The 27,200-nt window shown below is 50.3% G+C and overlaps 1 protein-coding gene across 19 annotated transcripts in view; it reads right to left on the bottom strand.

Moving 5' to 3' along the window:
• AFDN (afadin, adherens junction formation factor) overlaps positions 1 to 27,200 on the bottom strand; it is a 447,314-nt gene that overhangs the window by 80,002 nt on the left and 340,112 nt on the right. The gene's annotated exons all lie outside the window — the stretch shown is intronic.

Genomic DNA, 27,200 nt, shown 5'->3' with positions numbered 1-27,200 from the left:
TTTGGAGAGCCCCCTGCTGTGCCTAAACAGTGGAGACCCCCCACAAGTGACCCCATTTTGGATATTAGACCCCTCAAGGCACTTATCTAGATGTTTGGTGAGCGCCTTGAACCACCAGGTGCTTCACATAAGTTTATAACGTAGAGTCGATAAAAAAAATAAAAAAATCACATTTTTTCCACAAAAATCATCTTTTAGCAGCAATTTTTTTATTTTAACACAGGTAGCAGGAGAAAATGGATCCCAAAAATTGTTGTGCAATTTCTCCTGAGTACGCCGATACCCCATGTGTGGAGGAAGACCATTGTTTGGGCGCACAGCAGGACCCGGAAGGGAATGAGAAAGGTTTGACTTTTTGAACACAAAATTGGCAGGACTAGAGAGCGGATGCCATGTCACTTTTGGAGGGCCCCTGATGTGCCTAAGCAGAGGAAACCACCCCACAAGTGATATCATTTTTGAAGCTAGACCCCTCAAGGAACTTATTTAGATGTGTGGTGAGCATCTTGAACCATCAGTTGCTTTACATAAGTTTATAACTGAGCTAAGAAAATTAAAAAAAACAAACACATTTTTCCTGCAAAATGTTTCTTTTAGGCCCAATATTTTTAATTTTCTCAAGGGTAAGAAGAGAAAATGGACCCCAGAATTTAATGTGCAATTTGTCCTGAGTGTGCCAATACCCCATGTGTGGGGGAAAACTACTTTTGAGGCACAGTGCAAAGCTCAAAATCTGCAGTATAATGTGGCGCTCTTTTCCTTTTAGTATTATGGTTTAAGGGTACCATGACCCACTGGGAGAGCCCCTGAGGTACCAGAACAGTAGAATGCTCCATAAGTGACTATTTTACAAACTACACCGCTCAATGAATTAATCAAGGGGTGTAACGATTATATTGATACCAAGGGTGTGTCACAGAATTTTTTTTTTTTTATAAATTCTGTTTATTAAATTTGTCAGCATAACTAAACGGTTATACAATAATAGTAATCCCAACAACAAATCCTATCTTAGGAACCCACCCTTAACCCTCCCCCATAACATTGTGTCACAGAATTTTATACTATACTAATATTTTGTTTGTTTTAGCCCCAGATTTAACATTTTCACCCAATAAGTGGGTAAAATTGGCACCAGAATTTGTCCCATAATTTCTGCTGACTATAGAAATATACCACATGTGGGTGTACTGTACTGCTTAGCCATACGGAGAGTTTCGGTAGAGATGGAGCGCTATTTACCTCCTGGAGAGATTTTCCTAGAATAGTTTGCAGACTCCATATACAAAACCCACTAGGTGTAGATAGCAGAATCCCCCACCCCTCAGTGACCCCATTTTGGAAATGATACACCTGCCAAATGTGAATGCTAAAGGTGGTTTATGCAGACTGGGGCTCAGAAGAGAGGGGGCAATTGATGACGTGACAGATGAAACCACCGATGGATCCATTCACTATAATGAGGAAGCAGAGTTACTGTGGACTCTGTCTGGCCTCTGTTCAGCATTGTCCTTCTGTTCAGCATTGTCCTTCCCTTCAGAGGTGCACAAAACTATGGTGGACCGTGTTTTTATGCACGCCTAAAAAGACGCGACACCGCCGGATCACAGGTCCTATGGCGTTCACAGTGCCTCCAACTGCATCATTATAGGGAATCTTCTGCCAGCAGTTGTATCGGAATCACGTATTTCAGAGATTTACACGGAAACTCTGTTATAAGCACTCAGTGTAGGGCGCAGGATAAATGTCTGCTGAGCCTTACTGTAATCTTTAGGAGGCAGATTGAACAAATCCACAGCAGATGAAGGTATAAGTGATTAGGAGACTTTATTCTTCGGGTTGGTGCGATTACAGTGATACCAGATTTATATCTTTATTTATGTTTGTGTCTCTTTTATAAATCATTTTTTTCTGGATGCGCGATACCAAACAAGTAAACTTTTTAATTTAATTTTTTTTTATATAAAAATGTGGATTTATTAGTGGATTTTTATTATAATTATTAAGTAATTTTTTTTTTTTTTTTAATTCCTTTTTACCTAGTCCCTTTATGGGACTTTCACTTTTTTCACTTTGAATGAAGGTATAGTGCATTGCAATGCACTAGCATTGCAGTGTTTTTATACCTATACTGAAAGCTTCTGACACCATGCTGTGAGCATGGACTCAGAAGCTTTCTGTAGCTTGGTGACCCGGACGCTGGGTTACCATGGCAACGATCGGACCCCCGCGATGATGTCACGGGGAAGCCGATCTGAAGGCAAAGGGAGCTCCTGTCTCTTTGCCTCCCTCCGCAATGTTGCGATCGTGCTTCATCGCAGCATTTATGGGGTTAACAGCCAGGCGCGGCGCTGATACCACTCCTGGCTGCTAGTGCAGAGGCTCAGTCACTGGCAGAGCTGAGCTGCTGCACTGTTTGGGCAGGAGGTGCTAAAATTTCAGCATCTCCTGTGCGATCACAGCGATCTGGGTGGGGAGACCGAAGGCCAGGGCCGGATTTAGACAAAGTGGGGCCCTAGGCATTGAGTTCAAGCCGTTCAATGAGTGTGATCGACAATATTGAAGTAGTTTGGTTCTTGTTTATCGGCCTCTTTACACTGGCTAATGAAGAATTTTGTCCCCTTATAGTATCATGTTATAAGCAGCAGGGCTGTTGAGTGGGAATCAGTGTCCATTTTGGTGGAGTTAGTATCAGATGGACAGACTGACTCCTTAAATACATTATATAATACATTGGGTGTGGATGTGATGTCATTTTTTCAGAGGAATTTGGGAAAGTTCTGAAATGTCTGTCTGTTCTGTTCCTGATCTCAGCTTTTAGTGGAGATGAATTAAAAATTTTGAACCATTTAGATTATACAGCCTCTCACTGGCTGCAGAATGATTTTAAGGGAACGTCCGCTACATAGACAGTGATGAGCTATTGTTAGTAGACAGGTCATCAATATAACACCAGTGAGGGGTTTGACGCCTGGCAACCCCACCAATCAGCCGTTTGCAGCTCTGACTGCTCTTGCATTCTTCAGCTCCGCTTGCACTGAAGTGAATGGGATATATGCGGCAATATTCTCTAACACCTGTACAAAGTGTACGATGCTGTGCTGTTCCACCTCCATACACTGTTTCCATTTGACAAGAGCTACAGTTTATTGGTAAGGGTGCCGGTGTTGGCTTTAGCCATAACTATCTGTAGTTGTGGACAACCCCTTTAACTTAAAGGGACACTGTCACCTGAATTTGGAGGGAACAATCTTCAGCCATGGAGGCGGGGTTTTGGGGTTTTTGATTCACCCTTTCCTTACCCGCTGGCTGCATGCTGGCTGCAATATTGGATTGAAGTTCATTCTCTGTCCTCCATAGTACACGCCTGCGCAAGGCAAGATTGCACCTTGTGCAGGCGTGTACTATGGAGGACAGAGAATGAACTTCAATTCAATATTACAGCCAGCATGCAGACAGCGGGTAAGGAAAGGGTGAATCAAAAACCCCGCCTCCATGGCTGAAGATGGTTCCCTCCAAATTCAGGTGACAGTGTCCCTTTAAGGATCTGTCAGTGAGCTTGTTTGAACAAAGAAAAAAGCTGCAGCTTAAAAATTAAGTGGATGCACAACTGTATCAAAGTTGAGCTTTGATGTGAACATCTCAAAAGAATATTCAAAGGAATAGTTATAAGTGTCACAACTCAGCTGCCAGAACAAGCCACAGACTGATTCACAATAAATCAACTCTGTTGCCAACCTTGTAGAATGAGATAGAGGCAGTACAGACATAATAGATTGAAATATTTAAAGGGATCCTGTCACGTCAAATAATGCTCTATACCTGTAGTTGTGTTTAATCTGAAGGTTAACAGTCTTATGAAGGTGCCAGGTTGACGTAATGAAAGCGCGGCTCCAGGGAGAAAATTAACTTTATTCCTCCTTGCTGGCTTTCAGTCATACAAGCGTGCCAGCACGGCTACAGTCACGGCTCACTGCACTGAGTGCGGCAATACTAAGAATGTTGCTGCACTTTGATATGTGGATCAGTAGTGCATCAGTGCAGAATCGGCTGTCAGCCAAAGTGCTGAGGTATGCTTAGAGATGCAGCTCAGTGTTGTGAGCAGTGACTGTAGCCACGCCTGCATGACTGAAAGCCGCGCTTTAATTCCTATTGCTATTTAGCAGCAGATTTGCAGGTTAATAGTGTTATCCGATGTGCCATTATCCCTTTCTATTATTATTTAGCCACAGATAAAATCTCCTCCCAAAGTTGTTCACATCATTTAAGTGAAGAAATCTAAATGTGGGGAAATGAGCGAACAATGGGGCGATACCCTATGGAGGGATAATGGTTAAGAGCTTGGTTAACGCTCACCTGGTGGAGCTGTGACAGGCACAACTCCTTCGTAGGTATGAAGAAAAAGCTGCTGCTGCCCCGTGGCTGCTGGATAAATCCTCCAGAAAATATTGGATCCAGTTGGATAAAACATGTTAGGTGGACTGCATTGCTCGAGTATTCCAATTCCTTAAAGATGATGTGAATAACTTTTTTTATTCACTACACATTTCAACATCGTACCAGTGTCTTTATCAAGTGAAAAAAAAAAAATTATCATGATTGAAGAATTTGATTATGCCAGCAGTGCCACCCATCTAACGCGCTTTGTCCACCTGGATCTCACAATATAAGCATGGTAACATCATTTGTGTAAAGATTTTGAAAAGACAAAAAAGCCAATGGCTTCTTGTCATAATCCATACAGTACAAAAAATAGATTTGACTTTAGTGTAAGGGATCTGACACAAAACATTAAAGTGCACAACAAAAGTCATCAAAATAGGGATCGGCAACCTTTCATCAGTGAATTGAGTGCTCAAGTGTCACTTTACCAGTACTAGTAGGAATACTAAAAATTGCCAATCCCCAAGTTATTATCAAACTATTGTACAATGACATACATAAATGTAAGAAAGGGGGAAAAGAAAAAAGCAAATGACACTGAGCTACTAAAGATACTACTTCCAGGCACAGCATGCTGAAGAAACATGACGGAATTGTCTTATTACAGTACACTCAAGACAAACCAAAGACAGCACATATACCACTACAGAAAACGTGATCAGAAGAGTTATAAGGAGGGAAGAATAGGAAGATGGCGGAAGAGAAAAAAAACAGAACATACCAAATCTAGAACAGAGATTGCTGGCACAGCAGTCTGCTGCAGATAGCAAAAAGGAGAGGAGGGGAAAAAAGTAAAATAAAATTTAACTTGTGTTTTCAGAAGACAATTCCTTATTTTATTTGCTCCAGCCATTACCATGTCCATGCACCTAAGAAGCAAATTAAAAAGGGGCGATGATGTACAAAATGGTTATCGGCGACGGAATAAAGAAAGGTCATGCAGCTATTCAGTTACATAAAGGGAACCGGTCATCAGTTTTACACCTTATGAAAGAGTGTAAATAGGGATCCTGCAATCTCTGAATCCTCTTCATTGGTGCCCCACATACCTCCGAAAAAGGATATTGTTCATGTCTGGGCTGCATGCAAACTGCGCCATCCAGTCTGATGGTGTGTATGGAACGCGCTTGGCACCTCTTCAGTCCCAGCAAATGCCAACTCTTTCCTTCATGGACTGGGATTACGTCTCCTAAGTCATTGAAGCAGTGCTTGAAGTTCCGTGCCATGCCTCACACTGCCCAACTGAGTGAAGAGCAGTTACTCATGTTATCCTGCAGGATGCTCAATAGTGCAGAGTGAGGCGTGCGGACACAGCTCTGATTCCACTGCGCAGGCACCAAAGTTCGAGCACTGTGTGGACGACGTAGGAGATCTCTTCCACATCTATTACGAAAGTAGAGGTGGGTTTACCAGGACTGAGCAGGCACCAAACAGGTTCCGGGGGCAACCATCAGGTTGGACAGCTCAGCTTGCAAGTAGTGTGGGACATAAATAAAAGAGGTGTGTGGGGCCCCTATGAAGGTATAAAGGAACCCCATTTATACGCTTTAAAAGTCAATAGGTAGTATAAGTTGTAACACATGTTTCCTTTAAATTGTAACTGTGGTTTTAATTTTTCTCATAAATCATAAGTAGATATGAAAATAAACTTTGTAATATATCTTAAAGAAATTAGCTTTCTCCTAGTTTTCAGTGAATACAGATTTTCCCATTACAGAGACTGGAGATAACAGCTGGCACTCATGAAGTTTGAAGGAGGAGGAGGAGGAAGGCAGACTCAGACATTTTGCTACAAGTTCTCCTGAAAGGACAGTAAGGCTATGTGCACACGTAGGAAAAGCGGTGCAGAATTTTCTGCACAAAATCCGCAGCCGCGGATTTGCCACGGTTTGTATGCGGATTTTGTGCGGTTTTTATGCGGAATTGATGCAGATTTTCTGCGGTTTTTGCCACTGCGGATTTTTAACATGGAGGGGTGCAGAAATGCTGCAGATCCGCACAAAAGTAGTGACATGCACTTCTTTGAAATCCGCAGCAATTCCGCACTGATTTTTCCGCACCATCTGCACAGCTTTTTTTTTTTATCCCATTGAAAAACATTGTACTGTACATCACAGTGCGGATCTGCAGCGTTTCTGCGCGGAAAAATCCACTGTGGATCCGCAGCAAATCCGCATCGTCTGCACTCCTTAAAGGGGTTATACAGCTTGTTAAAAAGAATGGCTTATATGTTCCAACAATATATCGGTGGGAGGGTGACACCACAATCATTCTGCTGTTTGAAGGGCTTGGCTTGCTCACAACAGTGCTGTAGCCTTCAGAATGCCCACTCCTCCATACTGCAGCGCTGTAGTCTCTTCAGAATGCCCACCCCTCTGTACTGCAGTGCTGTAGCCTCTTCAGAATGCCCACCCCTCCGTACTGCAGTGCTGTAGACTCTTCAGAATGCCCACCCCTCCGTACTGCAGTGCTGTAAACTCTTCAGAATGCCCACCCCTCCATACTGCAGTGCTGTAAACTCTTCAGAATGCCCACCCCTCCGTGCTGCAGTGATGTAGCCTCTTCAGACTGCCCACCCCTCCGTACTGCAGTGCTGTTGCCTCTTCAGAATGCCCACCCTTCCTTACTGCAGTGCTGTAGCCTCTTCAGAATGTCTATCCCTCCTTACTGCAGTGCTGTAGACTCTTCCGAATGCCCACCCCTCCGTACTGCAGTGCTGTAGCCTCTTCAGGCTGCCCACCCCTCCGTACTGCAGTGCTGTAGCCTCTTCAGGCTGCCCACCCCTCCGTACTGCAGTGCTGTAGCCTCTTCAGAATGCCCACCCCTCCGTACAGCAGTGCTGTAGACTCTTCAGAATGCCCAACCCTCCATACTACAGTGATGTAGCCTCTTCAGAATGCCCACCCTTCCTTACTGCAGTGCTGTAGCCTCTTCAGAATGCCTATCCCTCCTTACTGCAGTGCTGTAGCCTCTTCAGAATGCCCACCCCTCCATACTGCAGTGCTGTAGTCTCTTCAGAATGCCCATTCCTCCGGACTGCAGTGATGTAGCCTCTTCAGAATGCCCACCCCTCCGTACTGCAGTGATGTAGCCTCTTCAGAATGCCCATCCCTCCGTACTGCAGTGCTATAGTCTCTTCAGAATTCCCACCCCCTTGTACTGCAGTGCTGTAGCCTCTTCAGACTGCCCACCCCTCCGTACTGCAGTGCTGTTGCCAATTCAGAATGCCCACCCCTCCTTACTGCAGTGCTGTAGCCTCTTCAGATTGCCCACCCCTCCATACTGCAGTGCTATAGTCTTCAGAATGCCCACCCCTCCTTACTGCAGTGCTGTAGCCTCTTCAGAATGCCCACCCCTCCGTACTGCAGTGCTGTAGCCTCTTCAGACTGCCCACCCCTCCGTACTGCAGTGCTGTTGCCTCTTCAGAATGCCTATGCCTCCTTACTGCAGTGCTGTAGACTCTTCCGAATGCCCACCCCTCCATACTGCAGTGCTGTAGCTTCTTCAGGCTGCCCACCCCTCCGTACTGCAGTGCTGTAGCCTCTTCAGGCTGCCCACCCCTCCGTACTGCAGTGCTGTAGCCTCTTCAGGCTGCCCACCCCTCCGTACTGCAGTGCTGTAGCCTCTTCAGAATGCCCACCCCTCCGTACAGCAGTGCTGTAGACTCTTCAGAATGCCCACCCCTCCATACTACAGTGATGTAGCCTCTTCAGAATGCCCACCCTTCCTTACTGCAGTGCTGTAGCCTCTTCAGAATGCCTATCCCTCCTTACTGCAGTGCTGTAGCCTCTTCAGAATGCCCACCCCTCCATACTGCAGTGCTGTAGTCTCTTCAGAATGCCCATTCCTCCGGACTGCAGTGATGTAGCCTCTTCGGAATGCCCACCCCTCCGTACTGCAGTGATGTAGCCTCTTCAGAATGCCCATCCCTCCGTACTGCAGTGCTATAGTCTCTTCAGAATTCCCACCCCCTTGTACTGCAGTGCTGTAGCCTCTTCAGACTGCCCACCCCTCCGTACTGCAGTGCTGTTGCCTATTAAGAATGCCCACCCCTCCTTACTGCAGTGCTGTAGCCTCTTCAGATTGCCCACCCCTCCGTACTGCAGTGCTATAGTCTTCAGAATGCCCACCCCTCCTTACTGCAGTGCTGTAGCCTCTTCAGAATGCCCACCCCTCCGTACTGCAGTGCTGTAGCCTCTTCAGACTGCCCACCCCTCCGTACTGCAGTGCTGTTGCCTCTTCAGAATGCCTATGCCTCCTTACTGCAGTGCTGTAGACTCTTCCGAATGCCCACCCCTCCATACTGCAGTGCTGTAGCTTCTTCAGGCTGCCCACCCCTCCGTACTGCAGTGCTGTAGCCTCTTCAGGCTGCCCACCCCTCCGTACTGCAGTGCTGTAGCCTCTTCAGGCTGCCCACCCCTCCGTACTGCAGTGCTGTAGCCTCTTCAGAATGCCCACCCCTCCGTACAGCAGTGCTGTAGACTCTTCAGAATGCCCACCCCTCCATACTACAGTGATGTAGCCTCTTCAGAATGCCCACCCTTCCTTACTGCAGTGCTGTAGCCTCTTCAGAATGCCTATCCCTCCTTACTGCAGTGCTGTAGCCTCTTCAGAATGCCCACCCCTCCATACTGCAGTGCTGTAGTCTCTTCAGAATGCCCATTCCTCCGGACTGCAGTGATGTAGCCTCTTCGGAATGCCCACCCCTCCGTACTGCAGTGATGTAGCCTCTTCAGAATGCCCATCCCTCCGTACTGCAGTGCTATAGTCTCTTCAGAATTCCCACCCCCTTGTACTGCAGTGCTGTAGCCTCTTCAGACTGCCCACCCCTCCGTACTGCAGTGCTGTTGCCTATTAAGAATGCCCACCCCTCCTTACTGCAGTGCTGTAGCCTCTTCAGATTGCCCACCCCTCCGTACTGCAGTGCTATAGTCTTCAGAATGCCCACCCCTCCTTACTGCAGTGCTGTAGCCTCTTCAGAATGCCCACCCCTCCGTACTGCAGTGCTGTAGCCTCTTCAGACTGCCCACCCCTCCGTACTGCAGTGCTGTTGCCTCTTCAGAATGCCCACCCTTCCTTACTGCAGTGCTGTAGCCTCTTCAGAATGCCCACCCCTCCATACTGCAGTGCTGTAGTCTCTTCAGAATGCCCATTCCTCCGGACTGCAGTGATGTAGCCTCTTCAGAATGTCTATCCCTCCTTACTGCAGTGCTGTAGCCTCTTCAGAATGCCCACCCCTCCATACTGCAGTGCTGTAGTCTCTTCAGAATGCCCATTCCTCCGGACTGCAGTGATGTAGCCTCTTCAGAATGTCTATCCCTCCTTACTGCAGTGCTGTAGACTCTTCCGAATGCCCACCCCTCCGTACTGCAGTGCTGTAGCCTCTTCAGGCTGCCCACCCCTCCGTACTGCAGTGCTGTAGCCTCTTCAGGCTGCCCACCCCTCCGTACTGCAGTGCTGTAGCCTCTTCAGAATGCCCACCCCTCCGTACAGCAGTGCTGTAGACTCTTCAGAATGCCCAACCCTCCATACTACAGTGATGTAGCCTCTTCAGAATGCCCACCCTTCCTTACTGCAGTGCTGTAGCCTCTTCAGAATGCCTATCCCTCCTTACTGCAGTGCTGTAGCCTCTTCAGAATGCCCACCCCTCCATACTGCAGTGCTGTAGTCTCTTCAGAATGCCCATTCCTCCGGACTGCAGTGATGTAGCCTCTTCAGAATGCCCACCCCTCCGTACTGCAGTGATGTAGCCTCTTCAGAATGCCCATCCCTCCGTACTGCAGTGCTATAGTCTCTTCAGAATTCCCACCCCCTTGTACTGCAGTGCTGTAGCCTCTTCAGACTGCCCACCCCTCCGTACTGCAGTGCTGTTGCCTATTAAGAATGCCCACCCCTCCTTACTGCAGTGCTGTAGCCTCTTCAGATTGCCCACCCCTCCGTACTGCAGTGCTATAGTCTTCAGAATGCCCACCCCTCCTTACTGCAGTGCTGTAGCCTCTTCAGAATGCCCACCCCTCCGTACTGCAGTGCTGTAGCCTCTTCAGACTGCCCACCCCTCCGTACTGCAGTGCTGTTGCCTCTTCAGAATGCCCACCCTTCCTTACTGCAGTGCTGTAGCCTCTTCAGAATGCCTATCCCTCCTTACTGCAGTGCTGTAGCCTCTTCAGAATGCCCACCCCTCCATACTGCAGTGCTGTAGTCTCTTCAGAATGCCCATTCCTCCGGACTGCAGTGATGTAGCCTCTTCAGAATGCCCACCCCTCCGTACTGCAGTGATATAGCCTCTTCAGAATGCCCATCCCTCCGTACTGCAGTGCTATAGTCTCTTCAGAATTCCCACCCCCTTGTACTGCAGTGCTGTAGCCTCTTCAGACTGCCCACCCCTCCGTACTGCAGTGCTGTTGCCAATTCATAATGCCCACCCCTCCTTACTGCAGTGCTGTAGCCTCTTCAGATTGCCCACCCCTCCATACTGCAGTGCTATAGTCTTCAGAATGCCCACCCCTCCTTACTGCAGTGCTGTAGCCTCTTCAGAATGCCCACCCCTCCGTACTGCAGTGCTGTAGCCTCTTCAGACTGCCCACCCCTCCGTACTGCAGTGCTGTTGCCTCTTCAGAATGCCTATGCCTCCTTACTGCAGTGCTGTAGACTCTTCCGAATGCCCACCCCTCCATACTGCAGTGCTGTAGCCTCTTCAGGCTGCCCACCCCTCCGTACTGCAGTGCTGTAGCCTCTTCAGGCTGCCCACCCCTTCGTACTGCAGTGCTGTAGCCTCTTCAGAATGCCCACCCCTCCGTACAGCAGTGCTGTAGACTCTTCAGAATGCCCACCCCTCCATACTACAGTGATGTAGCCTCTTCAGAATGCCCACCCTTCCTTACTGCAGTGCTGTAGCCTCTTCAGAATGCCTATCCCTCCTTACTGCAGTGCTGTAGCCTCTTCAGAATGCCCACCCCTCCATACTGCAGTGCTGTAGTCTCTTCAGAATGCCCATTCCTCCGGACTGCAGTGATGTAGCCTCTTCGGAATGCCCACCCCTCCGTACTGCAGTGATGTAGCCTCTTCAGAATGCCCATCCCTCCGTACTGCAGTGCTATAGTCTCTTCAGAATTCCCACCCCCTTGTACTGCAGTGCTGTAGCCTCTTCAGACTGCCCACCCCTCCGTACTGCAGTGCTGTTGCCTCTTAAGAATGCCCACCCCTCCTTACTGCAGTGCTGTAGCCTCTTCAGATTGCCCACACCTCCGTACTGCAGTGCTATAGTCTTCAGAATGCCCACCCCTCCTTACTGCAGTGCTGTAGCCTCTTCAGAATGCCCACCCCTCCGTACTGCAGTGCTGTAGCCTCTTCAGACTGCCCACCCCTCCGTACTGCAGTGCTGTTGCCTCTTCAGAATGCCCACCCCTCCGTACTGCAGTGATGTAGCCTCTTCAGACTGCCCACCCCTCCGTACTGCAGTGATGTAGCCTCTTCAGACTGCCCACCCCTCCGTACTGCAGTGCTATAGTCTCTTCAGACTGCCCACCCCTCCGTACTGCAGTGCTGTAGCCTCTTCAGACTGCCCACCCCTCCGTACTGCAGTGCTGTAGCCTCTTCAGAATGCCCACCCCTCCGTACTGCAGTGCTGTAGCCTCTTCAGAATGCCCACCCCTCCGTACTGCAGTGCTGTAGCCTCTTCAGACTGCCCACCCCTCCGTACTGCAGTGGTAAAGTCTCTTCAGACTGCCCACCCCTCCGTACTGCAGTGATGTAGCCTCTTCAGACTGCCCACCCCTCTGTACTGCAGTGCTGTAGCCTCTTCAGACTGCCCACCCCTCCGTACTGCAGTGCTGTTGCCTCTTCAGAATGCCCACCCCTCCGTACTGCAGTGATGTAGCCTCTTCCGTACTGCAGTGCTGTAGCCTCTTCAGAATGCCCACCCCTCCGTGCTGCAGTGCTGTAGCCTCTTCAGACTGCCCACCCCTCCGTACTGCAGTGATGTAGCCTCTTCAGAATGCCCACCCCTCCGTACTGCAGTGATGTAGCCTCTTCAGACTGCCCACCCCTCCGTACTGCAGTGCTGTTGCCTCTTCAGAATGCCCACCCCTCCGTACTGCAGTGATGTAGCCTCTTCGGACTGCCCACCCCTCCGTACTGCAGTTCTGTAGCCTCTTCAGACTGCCCACCCCTCCGTACTGCAGTTCTGTAGCCTCTTCAGACTGCCCACCCCTCCGTACTGCAGTGCTGTTGCCTCTTCAGAATGCCCACCCCTCCGTACTGCAGTGATGTAGCCTCTTCAGAATGCCCACCCCTCCGTACTGCAGTGCTATAGTCTCTTCAGACTGCCCACCCCTCCGTACTGCAGTGATGTAGCCTCTTCAGACTGCCCACCCCTCCGTACTGCAGTGCTGTAGCCTCTTCAGAATGCCCACCCCTCCATACTGCAGTGCTGTAGCCTCTTCAGAATGCCCACCCCTCCGTACTGCAGTGCTGTAGCCTCTTCAGACTGCCCACCCCTCCGTATTGCAGTGCTAAAGTCTCTTCAGACTGCCCACCCCTCCGTACTGCAGTGATGTAGCCTCTTCAGACTGCCCACCCCTCCGTACTGCAGTGCTGTAGCCTCTTCAGAATGCCCACCCCTCCGTACTGCAGTGCTGTTGCCTCTTCAGACTGCCCACCCCTCCGTACTGGAGTGCTGTTGCCTCTTCAGAATGCCCACCCCTCCGTACTGCAGTGATGTAGCCTCTTCAGAATGCCCACCCCTCCGTACTGCAGTGATGTAGCCTCTTCCGTACTGCAGTGCTGTAGCCTCTTCAGAATGCCCACCCCTCCGTACTGCAGTGCTGTAGCCTCTTCAGACTGCCCACCCCTCCGTACTGCAGTGATGTAGCCTCTTCAGACTGCCCACCCCTCCGTACTGCAGTGATGTAGCCTCTTCAGACTGCCCACCCCTCCGTACTGCAGTTCTGTAGCCTCTTCAGACTGCCCACCCCTCCATACTGCAGTGCTGTTGCCTCTTCAGAATGCCCACCCCTCCGTACTGCAGTGATGTAGCCTCTTCAGAATGCCCACCCCTCCGTACTGCAGTGCTGTTGCCTCTTCAGAATGCCCACCCCTCCGTACTGCAGTGCTGTTGCCTCTTCAGAATGCCCACCCCTCCGTACTGCAGTGATGTAGCCTCTTCAGACTGCCCACCCCTCCGTACTGCAGTGCTGTTGCCTCTTCAGACTGCCCACCCCTCCGTACTGCAGTGCTGTTGCCTCTTCAGAATGCCCACCCCTCCGTACTGCAGGGATGTAGCCTCTTCAGAATGCCCACCCCTCCGTACTGCAGTGATGTAGCCTCTTCAGAATGCCCACCCCTCCGCACTGCAGTGCTGTTGCCTCTTCAGAATGCCCACCCCTCCGTACTGCAGTGCTGTAGCCTCTTCAGACTGCCCACCCCTCCGTACTGCAGTGCTGTTGCCTCTTCAGACTGCCCACCCCTCCGTACTGCAGTGCTGTTGCCTCTTCAGAATGCCCACCCCTCCGTACTGCAGTGATGTTGCCTCTTCAGACTGCCCACCCCTCCGTACTGCAGTGCTGTTGCCTCTTCAGAATGCCCACCCCTCCGTACTGCAGTGCTGTTGCCTCTTCAGAATGCCCACCCCTCCGTACTGCAGTGCTGTTGCCTCTTCAGACTGCCCACCCCTCCGTACTGCAGTGCTGTTGCCTCTTCAGAATGCCCACCCCTCCGTACTGCAGTGCTGTTGCCTCTTCAGAATGCCCACCCCTCCGTACTGCAGTGATGTTGCCTCTTCAGAATGCCCACCCCTCCGTACTGCAGTGCTGTTGCCTCTTCAGAATGCCCACCCCTCCGTACTGCAGTGCTGTTGCCTCTTCAGAATGCCCACCCCTCCGTACTGCAGTGCTGTTGCCTCTTCAGAATGCCCACCCCTCCGTACTGCAGTGCTGTTGCCTCTTCAGAATGCCCACCCCTCCGTACTGCAGTGCTGTTGCCTCTTCAGAATGCCCACCCCTCCGTACTGCAGTGATGTAGCCTCTTCAGACTGCCCACCCCTCCGTACTGCAGTGCTGTTGCCTCTTCAGAATGCCCACCACTCCGTACTGCAGTGCTGTTGCCTCTTCAGACTGCCCACCCCTCCGTACTGCAGTGCTGTTGCCTCTTCAGACTGCCCACCCCTCCGTACTGCAGTGCTGTTGCCTCTTCAGAATGCCCACCCCTCCGTACTGCAGTGATGTTGCCTCTTCAGACTGCCCACCCCTCCGTACTGCAGTGCTGTTGCCTCTTCAGAATGCCCACCCCTCCGTACTGCAGTGCTGTTGCCTCTTCAGAATGCCCACCCCTCCGTACTGCAGTGCTGTTGCCTCTTCAGACTGTCCACCCCTCCGTACTGCAGTGCTGTTGCCTCTTCAGAATGCCCACCCCTCCGTACTGCAGTGCTGTTGCCTCTTCAGACTGCCCACCCCTCCGTACTGCAGTGCTGTTGCCTCTTCAGACTGCCCACCCCTCCGTACTGCAGTGCTGTTGCCTCTTCAGAATGCCCACCCCTCCGTACTGCAGTGCTGTTGCCTCTTCAGACTGCCCACCCCTCCGTACTGCAGTGCTGTTGCCTCTTCAGAATGCCCACCCCTCCGTACTGCAGTGCTGTAGCCTCTTCAGAATGCCCACCCCTCCGTACAGCAGTGCTGTAGACTCTTCAGAATGCCCACCCCTCCATACTACAGTGATGTAGCCTCTTCAGAATGCCCACCCTTCCTTACTGCAGTGCTGTAGCCTCTTCAGAATGCCTATCCCTCCTTACTGCAGTGCTGTAGCCTCTTCAGAACGCCCACCCCTCCATACTGCAGTGCTGTAGTCTCTTCAGAATGCCCATTCCTCCGGACTGCAGTGATGTAGCCTCTTCGGAATGCCCACCTCTCCGTACTGCAGTGATGTAGCCTCTTCAGAATGCCCATCCCTCCGTACTGCAGTGCTATAGTCTCTTCAGAATTCCCACCCCCTTGTACTGCAGTGCTGTAGCCTCTTCAGACTGCCCACCCCTCCGTACTGCAGTGCTGTTGCCTCTTAAGAATGCCCACCCCTCCTTACTGCAGTGCTGTAGCCTCTTCAGATTGCCCACCCCTCCGTACTGCAGTGCTATAGTCTTCAGAATGCCCACCCCTCCTTACTGCAGTGCTGTAGCCTCTTCAGAATGCCCACCCCTCCGTACTGCAGTGCTGTAGCCTCTTCAGACTGCCCACCCCTCCGTACTGCAGTGCTGTTGCCTCTTCAGAATGCCTATGCCTCCTTACTGCAGTGCTGTAGACTCTTCCGAATGCCCACCCCTCCATACTGCAGTGCTGTAGCCTCTTCAGGCTGCCCACCCCTCCGTACTGCAGTGCTGTAGCCTCTTCAGGCTGCCCACCCCTCCGTACTGCAGTGCTGTAGCCTCTTCAGGCTGCCCACCCCTCCGTACTGCAGTGCTGTAGCCTCTTCAGAATGCCCACCCCTCCGTACAGCAGTGCTGTAGACTCTTCAGAATGCCCACCCCTCCATACTACAGTGATGTAGCCTCTTCAGAATGCCCACCCTTCCTTACTGCAGTGCTGTAGCCTCTTCAGAATGCCTATCCCTCCTTACTGCAGTGCTGTAGCCTCTTCAGAATGCCCACCCCTCCATACTGCAGTGCTGTAGTCTCTTCAGAATGCCCATTCCTCCGGACTGCAGTGATGTAGCCTCTTCGGAATGCCCACCCCTCCGTACTGCAGTGATGTAGCCTCTTCAGAATGCCCATCCCTCCGTACTGCAGTGCTATAGTCTCTTCAGAATTCCCACCCCCTTGTACTGCAGCCTCTTCAGACTGCCCACCCCTCCGTACTGCAGTGCTGTTGCCTCTTAAGAATGCCCACCCCTCCTTACTGCAGTGCTGTAGCCTCTTCAGATTGCCCACCCCTCCGTACTGCAGTGCTATAGTCTTCAGAATGCCCACCCCTCCTTACTGCAGTGCTGTAGCCTCTTCAGAATGCCCACCCCTCCGTACTGGAGTGCTGTAGCCTCTTCAGACTGCCCACCCCTCCGTACTGCAGTGCTGTAGCCTCTTCAGACTGCCCACCCCTCCGTACTGCAGTGCTGTTGCCTCTTAAGAATGCCCACCCCTCCTTACTGCAGTGCTGTAGCCTCTTCAGATTGCCCACCCCTCCGTACTGCAGTGCTATAGTCTTCAGAATGCCCACCCCTCCTTACTGCAGTGCTGTAGCCTCTTCAGAATGCCCACCCCTCCGTACTGCAGTGCTGTAGCCTCTTCAGACTGCCCACCCCTCCGTACTGCAGTGCTGTTGCCTCTTCAGAATGCCTATGCCTCCTTACTGCAGTGCTGTAGACTCTTCCGAATGCCCACCCCTCCATACTGCAGTGCTGTAGCCTCTTCAGGCTGCCCACCCCTCCGTACTGCAGTGCTGTAGCCTCTTCAGGCTGCCCACCCCTCCGTACTGCAGTGCTGTAGCCTCTTCAGGCTGCCCACCCCTCCGTACTGCAGTGCTGTAGCCTCTTCAGAATGCCCACCCCTCCGTACAGCAGTGCTGTAGACTCTTCAGAATGCCCACCCCTCCATACTACAGTGATGTAGCCTCTTCAGAATGCCCACCCTTCCTTACTGCAGTGCTGTAGCCTCTTCAGAATGCCTATCCCTCCTTACTGCAGTGCTGTAGCCTCTTCAGAATGCCCACCCCTCCATACTGCAGTGCTGTAGTCTCTTCAGAATGCCCATTCCTCCGGACTGCAGTGATGTAGCCTCTTCGGAATGCCCACCCCTCCGTACTGCAGTGATGTAGCCTCTTCAGAATGCCCATCCCTCCGTACTGCAGTGCTATAGTCTCTTCAGAATTCCCACCCCCTTGTACTGCAGCCTCTTCAGACTGCCCACCCCTCCGTACTGCAGTGCTGTTGCCTCTTAAGAATGCCCACCCCTCCTTACTGCAGTGCTGTAGCCTCTTCAGATTGCCCACCCCTCCGTACTGCAGTGCTATAGTCTTCAGAATGCCCACCCCTCCTTACTGCAGTGCTGTAGCCTCTTCAGAATGCCCACCCCTCCGTACTGGAGTGCTGTAGCCTCTTCAGACTGCCCACCCCTCCGTACTGCAGTGCTGTTGCCTCTTCAGAATGCCCACCGCTCCGTACTGCAGTGATGTAGCCTCTTCAGAATGCCCATCCCTCCGTACTGCAGTGCTATAGTCTCTTCAGAATTCCCACCCCCTTGTACTGCAGTGCTGTAGCCTCTTCAGACTGCCCACCCCTCCGTACTGCAGTGCTGTTGCCTCTTCAGAATGCCCACCCCTCCTACTGCAGTGCTGTAGCCTCTTCAGATTGCCCACCCCTCCGTACTGCAGTGCTATAGTCTTCAGAATGCCCACCCCTCCTTACTGCAGTGCTGTAGCCTCTTCAGAATGCCCACCCCTCCGTACTGCAGTGATGTAGCCTCTTCAGACTGCCCACCCCTCCGTACTGCAGTGCTATAGTCTCTTCAGACTGCCCACCCCTCCGTACTGCAGTGCTGTAGCCTCTTCAGACTGCCCACCCCTCCGTACTGCAGTGCTGTAGCCTCTTCAGAATGCCCACCCCTCCATACTGCAGTGCTGTAGCCTCTTCAGAATGCCCACCCCTCCGTACTGCAGTGCTGTAGCCTCTTCAGACTGCCCACCCCTCCGTACTGCAGTGCTAAAGTCTCTTCAGACTGCCCACCCCTCCGTACTGCAGTGATGTAGCCTCTTCAGACTGCCCACCCCTCTGTACTGCAGTGCTGTAGCCTCTTCAGAATGCCCACCCCTCCGTACTGCAGTGCTGTTGCCTCTTCAGACTGCCCACCCCTCCGTACTGCAGTGCTGTTGCCTCTTCAGAATGCCCACCCCTCCGTACTGCAGTGATGTAGCCTCTTCAGAATGCCCACCCCTCCGTACTGCAGTGATGTAGCCTCTTCCGTACTGCAGTGCTGTAGCCTCTTCAGAATGCCCACCCCTCCGTACTGCAGTGCTGTAGCCTCTTCAGACTGCCCACCCCTCCGTACTGCAGTGATGTAGCCTCTTCAGAATGCCCACCCCTCCGTACTGCAGTGATGTAGCCTCTTCAGACTGCCCACCCCTCCGTACTGCAGTGCTGTTGCCTCTTCAGAATGCCCACCCCTCCGTACTGCAGTGATGTAGCCTCTTCGGACTGCCCACCCCTCCGTACTGCAGTTCTGTAGCCTCTTCAGACTGCCCACCCCTCCGTACTGCAGTTCTGTAGCCTCTTCAGACTGCCCACCCCTCCGTACTGCAGTGCTGTTGCCTCTTCAGAATGCCCACCCCTCCGTACTGCAGTGATGTAGCCTCTTCAGAATGCCCACCCCTCCGTACTGCAGTGCTATAGTCTCTTCAGACTGCCCACCCCTCCGTACTGCAGTGATGTAGCCTCTTCAGACTGCCCACCCCTCCGTACTGCAGTGCTGTAGCCTCTTCAGAATGCCCACCCCTCCATACTGCAGTGCTGTAGCCTCTTCAGAATGCCCACCCCTCCGTACTGCAGTGCTGTAGCCTCTTCAGACTGCCCACCCCTCCGTATTGCAGTGCTAAAGTCTCTTCAGACTGCCCACCCCTCCGTACTGCAGTGATGTAGCCTCTTCAGACTGCCCACCCCTCCGTACTGCAGTGCTGTAGCCTCTTCAGAATGCCCACCCCTCCGTACTGCAGTGCTGTTGCCTCTTCAGACTGCGCACCCCTCCGTACTGCAGTGCTGTTGCCTCTTCAGAATGCCCACCCCTCCGTACTGCAGTGATGTAGCCTCTTCAGAATGCCCACCCCTCCGTACTGCAGTGATGTAGCCTCTTCCGTACTGCAGTGCTGTAGCCTCTTCAGAATGCCCACCCCTCCGTACTGCAGTGCTGTAGCCTCTTCAGACTGCCCACCCCTCCGTACTGCAGTGATGTAGCCTCTTCAGACTGCCCACCCCTCCGTACTGCAGTGATGTAGCCTCTTCAGACTGCCCACCCCTCCGTACTGCAGTTCTGTAGCCTCTTCAGACTGCCCACCCCTCCGTACTGCAGTGCTGTTGCCTCTTCAGAATGCCCACCCCTCCGTACTGCAGTGATGTAGCCTCTTCAGAATGCCCACCCCTCCGTACTGCAGTGCTGTTGCCTCTTCAGAATGCCCACCCCTCCGTACTGCAGTGCTGTTGCCTCTTCAGAATGCCCACCCCTCCGTACTGCAGTGATGTAGCCTCTTCAGACTGCCCACCCCTCCGTACTGCAGTGCTGTTGCCTCTTCAGACTGCCCACCCCTCCGTACTGCAGTGCTGTTGCCTCTTCAGAATGCCCACCCCTCCGTACTGCAGGGATGTAGCCTCTTCAGAATGCCCACCCCTCCGTACTGCAGTGATGTAGCCTCTTCAGACTGCCCACCCCTCCGTACTGCAGTGCTGTTGCCTCTTCAGAATGCCCACCCCTCCGTACTGCAGTGCTGTTGCCTCTTCAGAATGCCCACCCCTCCGTACTGCAGTGCTGTAGCCTCTTCAGACTGCCCACCCCTCCGTACTGCAGTGCTGTTGCCTCTTCAGAATGCCCACCCCTCCGTACTGCAGTGCTGTTGCCTCTTCAGACTGCCCACCCCTCCGTACTGCAGTGCTGTTGCCTCTTCAGAATGCCCACCCCTCCGTACTGCAGTGCTGTTGCCTCTTCAGACTGCCCACCCCTCCGTACTGCAGTGCTGTTGCCTCTTCAGAATGCCCACCCCTCCGTACAGCAGTGCTGTTGCCTCTTCAGACTTCCCACCCCTCCGTACTGCAGTGCTGTTGCCTCTTCAGAATGCCCACCCCTCCGTACTGCAGTGCTGTTGCCTCTTCAGAATGCCCACCCCTCCGTACTGCAGTGCTGTTGCCTCTTCAGAATGCCCACCCCTCCGTACTGCAGTGCTGTTGCCTCTTCAGACTGCCCACCCCTCCGTACTGCAGTGCTGTTGCCTCTTCAGAATGCCCACCCCTCCGTACTGCAGTGCTGTTGCCTCTTCAGACTGCCCACCCCTCCGTACTGCAGTGCTGTTGCCTCTTCAGAATGCCCACCCCTCCGTACTGCAGTGCTGTTGCCTCTTCAGACTGCCCACCCCTCCGTACTGCAGTGCTGTTGCCTCTTCAGAATGCCCACCCCTCCGTACTGCAGTGCTGTTGCCTCTTCGGAATGCCCACCCCTCCGTACTGCAGTGCTGTTGCCTCTTCAGACTGCCCACCCCTCCGTACTGCAGTGCTGTTGCCTCTTCAGAATGCCCACCCCTCCGTACTGCAGTGCTGTTGCCTCTTCAGACTGCCCACCCCTCCGTACTGCAGTGCTGTTGCCTCTTCAGAATGCCCACCCCTCCGTACTGCAGTGCTGTTGCCTCTTCAGAATGCCCACCCCTCCGTACTGCAGTGCTGTTGCCTCTTCAGAATGCCCACCCCTCCGTACTGCAGTGCTGTTGCCTCTTCAGACTGACCACCCCTCCGTACTGCAGTGCTGTTGCCTCTTCAGAATGCCCACCCCTCCGTACTGCAGTGCTGTTGCCTCTTCGGAATGCCCACCCCTCCGTACTGCAGTGCTGTTGCCTCTTCAGAATGCCCACCCCTCCGTACTGCAGTGCTGTTGCCTCTTCAGAATGCCCACCCCTCCGTACTGCAGTGCTGTTGCCTCTTCAGAATGCCCACCCCTCCGTACTGCAGTGCTGTTGCCTCTTCAGAATGCCCACCCCTCCGTACTGCAGTGCTGTTGCCTCTTCAGAATGCCCACCCCTCCGTACTGCAGTGCTGTTGCCTCTTCAGAATGCCCACCCCTCCGTACTGCAGTGCTGTTGCCTCTTCAGAATGCCCACCCCTCCGTACTGCAGTGCTGTTGCCTCTTCAGAATGCCCACCCCTCCGTACTGCAGTGCTGTTGCCTCTTCAGACTGCCCACCCCTCCGTACTGCAGTGCTGTTGCCTCTTCAGAATGCCCACCCCTCCGTACTGCAGTGCTGTTGCCTCTTCAGAATGCCCACCCCTCCGTACTGCAGTGCTGTTGCCTCTTCAGAATGCCCACCCCTCCGTACTGCAGTGCTGTTGCCTCTTCAGACTGCCCACCCCTCCGTACTGCAGTGCTGTTGCCTCTTCGGAATGCCCACCCCTCCGTACTGCAGTGCTGTTGCCTCTTCGGAATGCCCACCCCTCCGTACTGCAGTGCTGTTGCCTCTTCGGAATGCCCACCCCTCCGTACTGCAGTGCTGTTGCCTCTTCGGAATGCCCACCCCTCCGTACTGCAGTGCTGTTGCCTCTTCAGAATGCCCACCCCTCCGTACTGCAGTGCTGTTGCCTCTTCGGAATGCCCACCCCTCCGTACTGCAGTGCTGTTGCCTCTTCAGAATGCCCACCCCTCCGTACTGCAGTGCTGTTGCCTCTTCAGAATGCCCACCCCTCCGTACTGCAGTGCTGTTGCCTCTTCAGAATGCCCACCCCTCCGTACTGCAGTGCTGTTGCCTCTTCAGAATGCCCACCCCTCCGTACTGCAGTGCTGTTGCCTCTTCAGAATGCCCACCCCTCCGTACTGCAGTGCTGTTGCCTCTTCAGAATGCCCACCCCTCCGTACTGCAGTGCTGTTGCCTCTTCAGAATGCCCACCCCTCCGTACTGCAGTGCTGTTGCCTCTTCAGAATGCCCACCCCTCCGTACTGCAGTGCTGTTGCCTCTTCAGAATGCCCACCCCTCCGTACTGCAGTGCTGTTGCCTCTTCAGAATGCCCACCCCTCCGTACTGCAGTGCTGTTGCCTCTTCAGACTGCCCACCCCTCCGTACTGCAGTGCTGTAGTTTTTGCAGTTTGCAGCTTAACATCATTCAGGTGAATGGGACAAAACTGTTTAAGGCTATGTGCACACGTAGAAAAATCCGCTGCGGATTTTTCCGCAGCACATTTGATAAATCTGCAGTGCAAAACCGCTGCGGTTTTTACTGCAGATTTATCGCGGTTTTTACTGCAGATTTATCGCGGTTTTTACTGCGGATTCTGCTGCGGTTTTCCATCTGCATTTTTCTATTGGAGCAGATGGAAAAACGCTGCGGATTCCGCACAAAGAATTAACATGCCGCGGAAAATAATCCGCTGCGTTTCCGCGCGGCTTTTTCCGCAGCATGGGCACAGCGTTTTTGTTTTCCCATAAGTTTACATTGTACTGTAAACTCTTGGGAAACTGCTGCAGATCCGCAGCTGCGGAAACGCTGCGGATCCACAGCAAAGTCCGCAACGTGTGCACATACCAAAGCACAGCTGCTCCTAAAAGTAGTCAGATCCCCCTCAGCCTCATACTTTTGGTTTATCCAAAAAGTAGGCCATGAATTTAATAAAATGAAAAATACGTTATGTTGAATTGCAAACTATCAACATGTCTGACAATTTCTTTGTTTAGTTAACATATTGTATTTAACCTACATTTTACTGCCAGATGAGAACATGCTTTATTCACAGTATTTCTGTGACTACTGGAAGAGGTCAACAGAGAGTTAAAAGAAAAAGATTAGAGTGTAAGTAGTAAAATGCACTGAAATCATATTTAGCAGTCATAAGTCTGTACTTCGGGCTTAAAGGGTTGTGGCATATTAATGACCTCCGCCACCGCTGACCAGCTGCAGCCTTCATACTGCCCTCAGACATTTGTTAGAACTGTGAAGGCTGCAGCCCATCAGCGGCCGCAGATTGTCTGCAGCACACACGCGAGACAAGGTCACCTGACTGCCAGGAGACAGTGTTCACATCCTTGGAAAGGAGCTTGTTTTTATTTAATTGCAACACTTTAACAAGTTAGCCAAAAAATATCCCCAGTAATTTAGTACATAAACCTATCCAAAAAAGGAGACTTTGCTAAAAAAAATTGCAAAATTTTATTAATTGATAACACAAAACCGTTATGGTCTGTCCACACGCTGCAGATTTTTGTGCGGATTTCTTCATTTTTTTTACCCCTGCAGATTTCTATTAAGGAGGGTGCAGAAACGCAGCAGAACTGCACAAAAGAAGTGACATGCTCCTTTTTTGAATCTGCTGCGTTTTCTGTGCAGATTTTTCCGCACCATGAGCACAGCATTTTTTTTTGGCCATTGATTTACATTGTACTGTAAATCACTTGCAGATCTGCAGCGTTTCTGCGCGGTAAAAAAAAGCTGCAGTTCTGCAGGAAATCTGCAACGTGTGCACATAGCCTGCCTTAAAAGATAAAGGCAAGAGGTATTGCACAGAAAATAACAGATCATGTGGCACAGCCATATATGCATGCAAAAATCCCACAACTGGGTAGTAATTATAACAACGTTGTATAAGAAAAAAATCCTTATATGAAGATTCCCTCTTGGTAAGCTATGGTAATGCAGTGCGGACACCACAGACACAATACTATCATTTATTGATCCGTGAGGGAAATGGTATGGTGCTTAGTGCAAATGATAAACACACAGACTGGGCACCTAAGGAGCGGCGCCGGAAGAAGCATTTCAAGGTCCTGGAGCAGCCTAGCCAGTCTCCACACCTGAACCCAATAGAACATTTTTGGAAGGAGCTGAAACTGTTGCCCAGTGATAGCCCCGAAACCTAAACCATCTGGAGGAGTGGGCCAAAATCCCTGCTGCATTGTGTGCAAACTTAGTCAAGAACTGCAGGAAACGTCGGGCCTCTGTAATTGCAAGTAAAGGTTTCTGTACCAAATAATAAGTTCTGTTTTTCTATTGTATCAAATACCGTACTTATTTCATGCAATCAAATGCGAATTATGTAAAAATCATACAATGGTATTTTTCTTGATTTTTTATTAAAGATTCTGTCTCTCACAGATGAAGCGTACCCACGATAAAAATTGCTAATGTCTTGCTAATTGCCTATCATTTCTACCTGTTGTCTGTTTCATTTGCACAACAGCAGGAAAAACGGATTCACAATCGGTGTTGCTTCATAACTGGACAGGTTGATTTCACAGAAGTGTGATTGACTTTGTTACATTGTTTTAAGTGTTCCCTTTATTTTTTTTTTGAGCAGTGTTTTCGATGTACTGTCAATTTTGCCAGTCTTTCCACCTACAAAGAATGGAGAGGAATCCAGAAAAATCCCGTTGCAGGATTTTTACATAATCAATTAGCATTTATTGCATGAAATAAGTATTTGATCACTTGCAAACCAGCAAGAATTCTTGGTCTCACAGACCTGTTAGTTTTTGTTTAAGAAGCCCTCCTACTCTGCACTACCTGTTATTAACTGCAAATGTTTGAACTTGATGCCTGTATAAAAGACACCTGTCCACTCACACAGTTAATCACACTTTAACCTCTCCACCATGGCCAAGACCAAAGAGCTTTCTAAGAACACCAGAGACTAAATTGTAGACCTGCACAAGGCTGGGATAGGCAACAGGAAAATAGGCAAGCAGCTTGGTGAGAACGAACCAGCTATGGTCGCAATTACTATAAAATGGAAGAAACAAAAGATGACTGTCACGCTTCCTCGGTCTGGGGCTCCATACAAGATCTCACCTAGTGGGCCAAAGAGGATTCTGAGAACGGTCAGGCCAGAACTACACGGAAGGATCTGGTCAATGACCAGAAAAGAGCTGGGACTGGAGTCTCAAACATTATCGTTAGTAACACACTACGCCATCATGGATTAAAATCCTGCAGGGCATGCAAGATCCCCCTGCTCACACCAGCAAATGTCCAGGCGCATTTGAAACTCATTAATGACCATCTGGATGATCCAGGGATGTATTGAAGGAGGTTATATGGTCAGATGAGACCAAAATAGAACTTTTTGGTAAAACTCCACTCACTGTGTTAGGAAGGAGAAGAAGGATGAGTATAATTCCAAGAACATCATCCCAACTGTGAAGCATGGTGGGGGAAACAACATATTTTGGTGGTGCTTTTCTGCAAAGGAGACAAGACGGGCACCATATTGAAGGGAGGATGGAGGGGGTCATGTATCGCAAGATTTTGGCCAGCAACCTCCTTCCCTCAGTAAGAGTATTGAAGATGGGTCGTGGCTGGTTCTTCTAGTATGACAATTACAAGAAACACAGCCAGGGCAACTGAGTGGCTCCATAAGAAGCATTTCAATGTCCTGGAGTGGCCTAGCCAGTCCTTAGAACTGAACCCAATAGAAAATCTTTGGAGGGTGCTGAAACTCAAAGTTGCCCAGTGACAGCCCCGAAACCTTGCTGCAGTGTGGGCAAACTTGGTCAAGAACTACAGGAAACAACTGACCTCTGTTTTTGCAAACTAAGGTTTCTGAACCAAATGTTAAGTTTGTTTTTGCTATTGTATTAAATACTTATTTCATGCAATAAAATGCAAAGTAATTATGTAAAAATCATACAATATATTGTTTTTCCCACTGAATGACCAGAAACACACAGCCAGGGCAACTAAGGATTGGCTCTGTAAGAAGCATTTTCAAGGTCCTGGAGTGGCCTAGCCAGTATCCAGACCTGAACCCAATAGAAAATCTTCGGAAGGAGCTGAAACTCAATGTTGCCCAGCAACAGCCCTGAAACATAAAAGATCTGGAGAAGATCTGTATGGAGGAGTTGGCCAAAATCCCTGCTGCAGTGTGTGCAAACTTGGTAAAGAACTAAAGGAAACGTAAAGCAAATTAATTATGTAAAAATCATACAATGTGATTTTCTGGATTTTTTACTAAAGACTCTGTCTCACAGGTGAGGTGTACCTTGCAGACCTCTTCATTGTTTGTAGGTGGGAAAACTTGCAAAATCGGCAGTGTATCAAATTCTTATTTTCCCCACTATATTTACCATGTTAGGCTATGTTCACAAGTTACGCTTTTGCTGCACAACCTGCTCTCTTGACAGTAAGAAACTTTCTGCAGAAAAGCAGGTTTTGCTTGGTTTTGGGTCCTGCTACATTTGTCTCTTGTGCATGCCTGATAAGGTTTAGAGCAAAAAAAATCTGACTCTACTTCATCAGGTTTTGAAAACAAAAAAAAGCAGCAAAACCCGATATGCTTTTTCAGCCTTTTTTCACCACAAAATACTGAGGACAAAAAAAAAACAAGCTGTGTTTGAGATTTCTGAAATCTCAGACATAGCTGGTACTACAAAATGCAGCTAAAAGTAGCATTATAAAAACGCATATGTGTGAACAAATCCTTATGCGGTAAAACTGACACATTAATATGATTCTGCAGGTTGGTACGAAAACCCAAATACCAAACATTTGCTGTTGTTTTTTTATTTACGGTAAGTGGAGAAAGAAATGAGGAAATTTGTAAGAAAAAAATTGTTTGCTTTTGTCTTCATTTTCCAAGACCCATAATATTTCATTTTTCGTGATATGGGGCTTAGGTTTTTACTTATCCCATTTTGATGTTTTGATTGCCTTATTTGCATTTTATTGTAATGCTGCAGCGAAATAAAAAAAAAAGAAAAAGTAAAAAAGTAATCCTAAAATTTAGATTTTTTTTCTTCGTTATGAGATTTACCAATCCGATTATTGTATTGCTAGATGTTGCTAGATCGGACTTTTACAAAAACATCAACACCAATTGTGTGTATTTATTTTATATTTTTTAATTCGGCAAAAGGGGGGGTGATTTGAACTTGTGTTTTTTTTTCATACAGTACAGATCAAAAGTTTGGACACCTCATTTAAAGGTTTTTCTGTATTTTCATGACTATGAAAATTGTAAATTCACACTGAAGGCATCACAACTATGAATTAACACATGTGGAATTATATACTTAACAAAAAAGTGTGAAACAACTGAAAATATGTCTTATATTCTAG

The sequence above is a fragment of the Ranitomeya imitator genome, chromosome 5 (genome assembly GCF_032444005.1).
Source record: "Ranitomeya imitator isolate aRanImi1 chromosome 5, aRanImi1.pri, whole genome shotgun sequence".
NCBI classification, from domain to species: Eukaryota; Metazoa; Chordata; class Amphibia; order Anura; family Dendrobatidae; genus Ranitomeya; species Ranitomeya imitator.
This window is presented reverse-complemented; position numbering and strand designations above follow the sequence as displayed.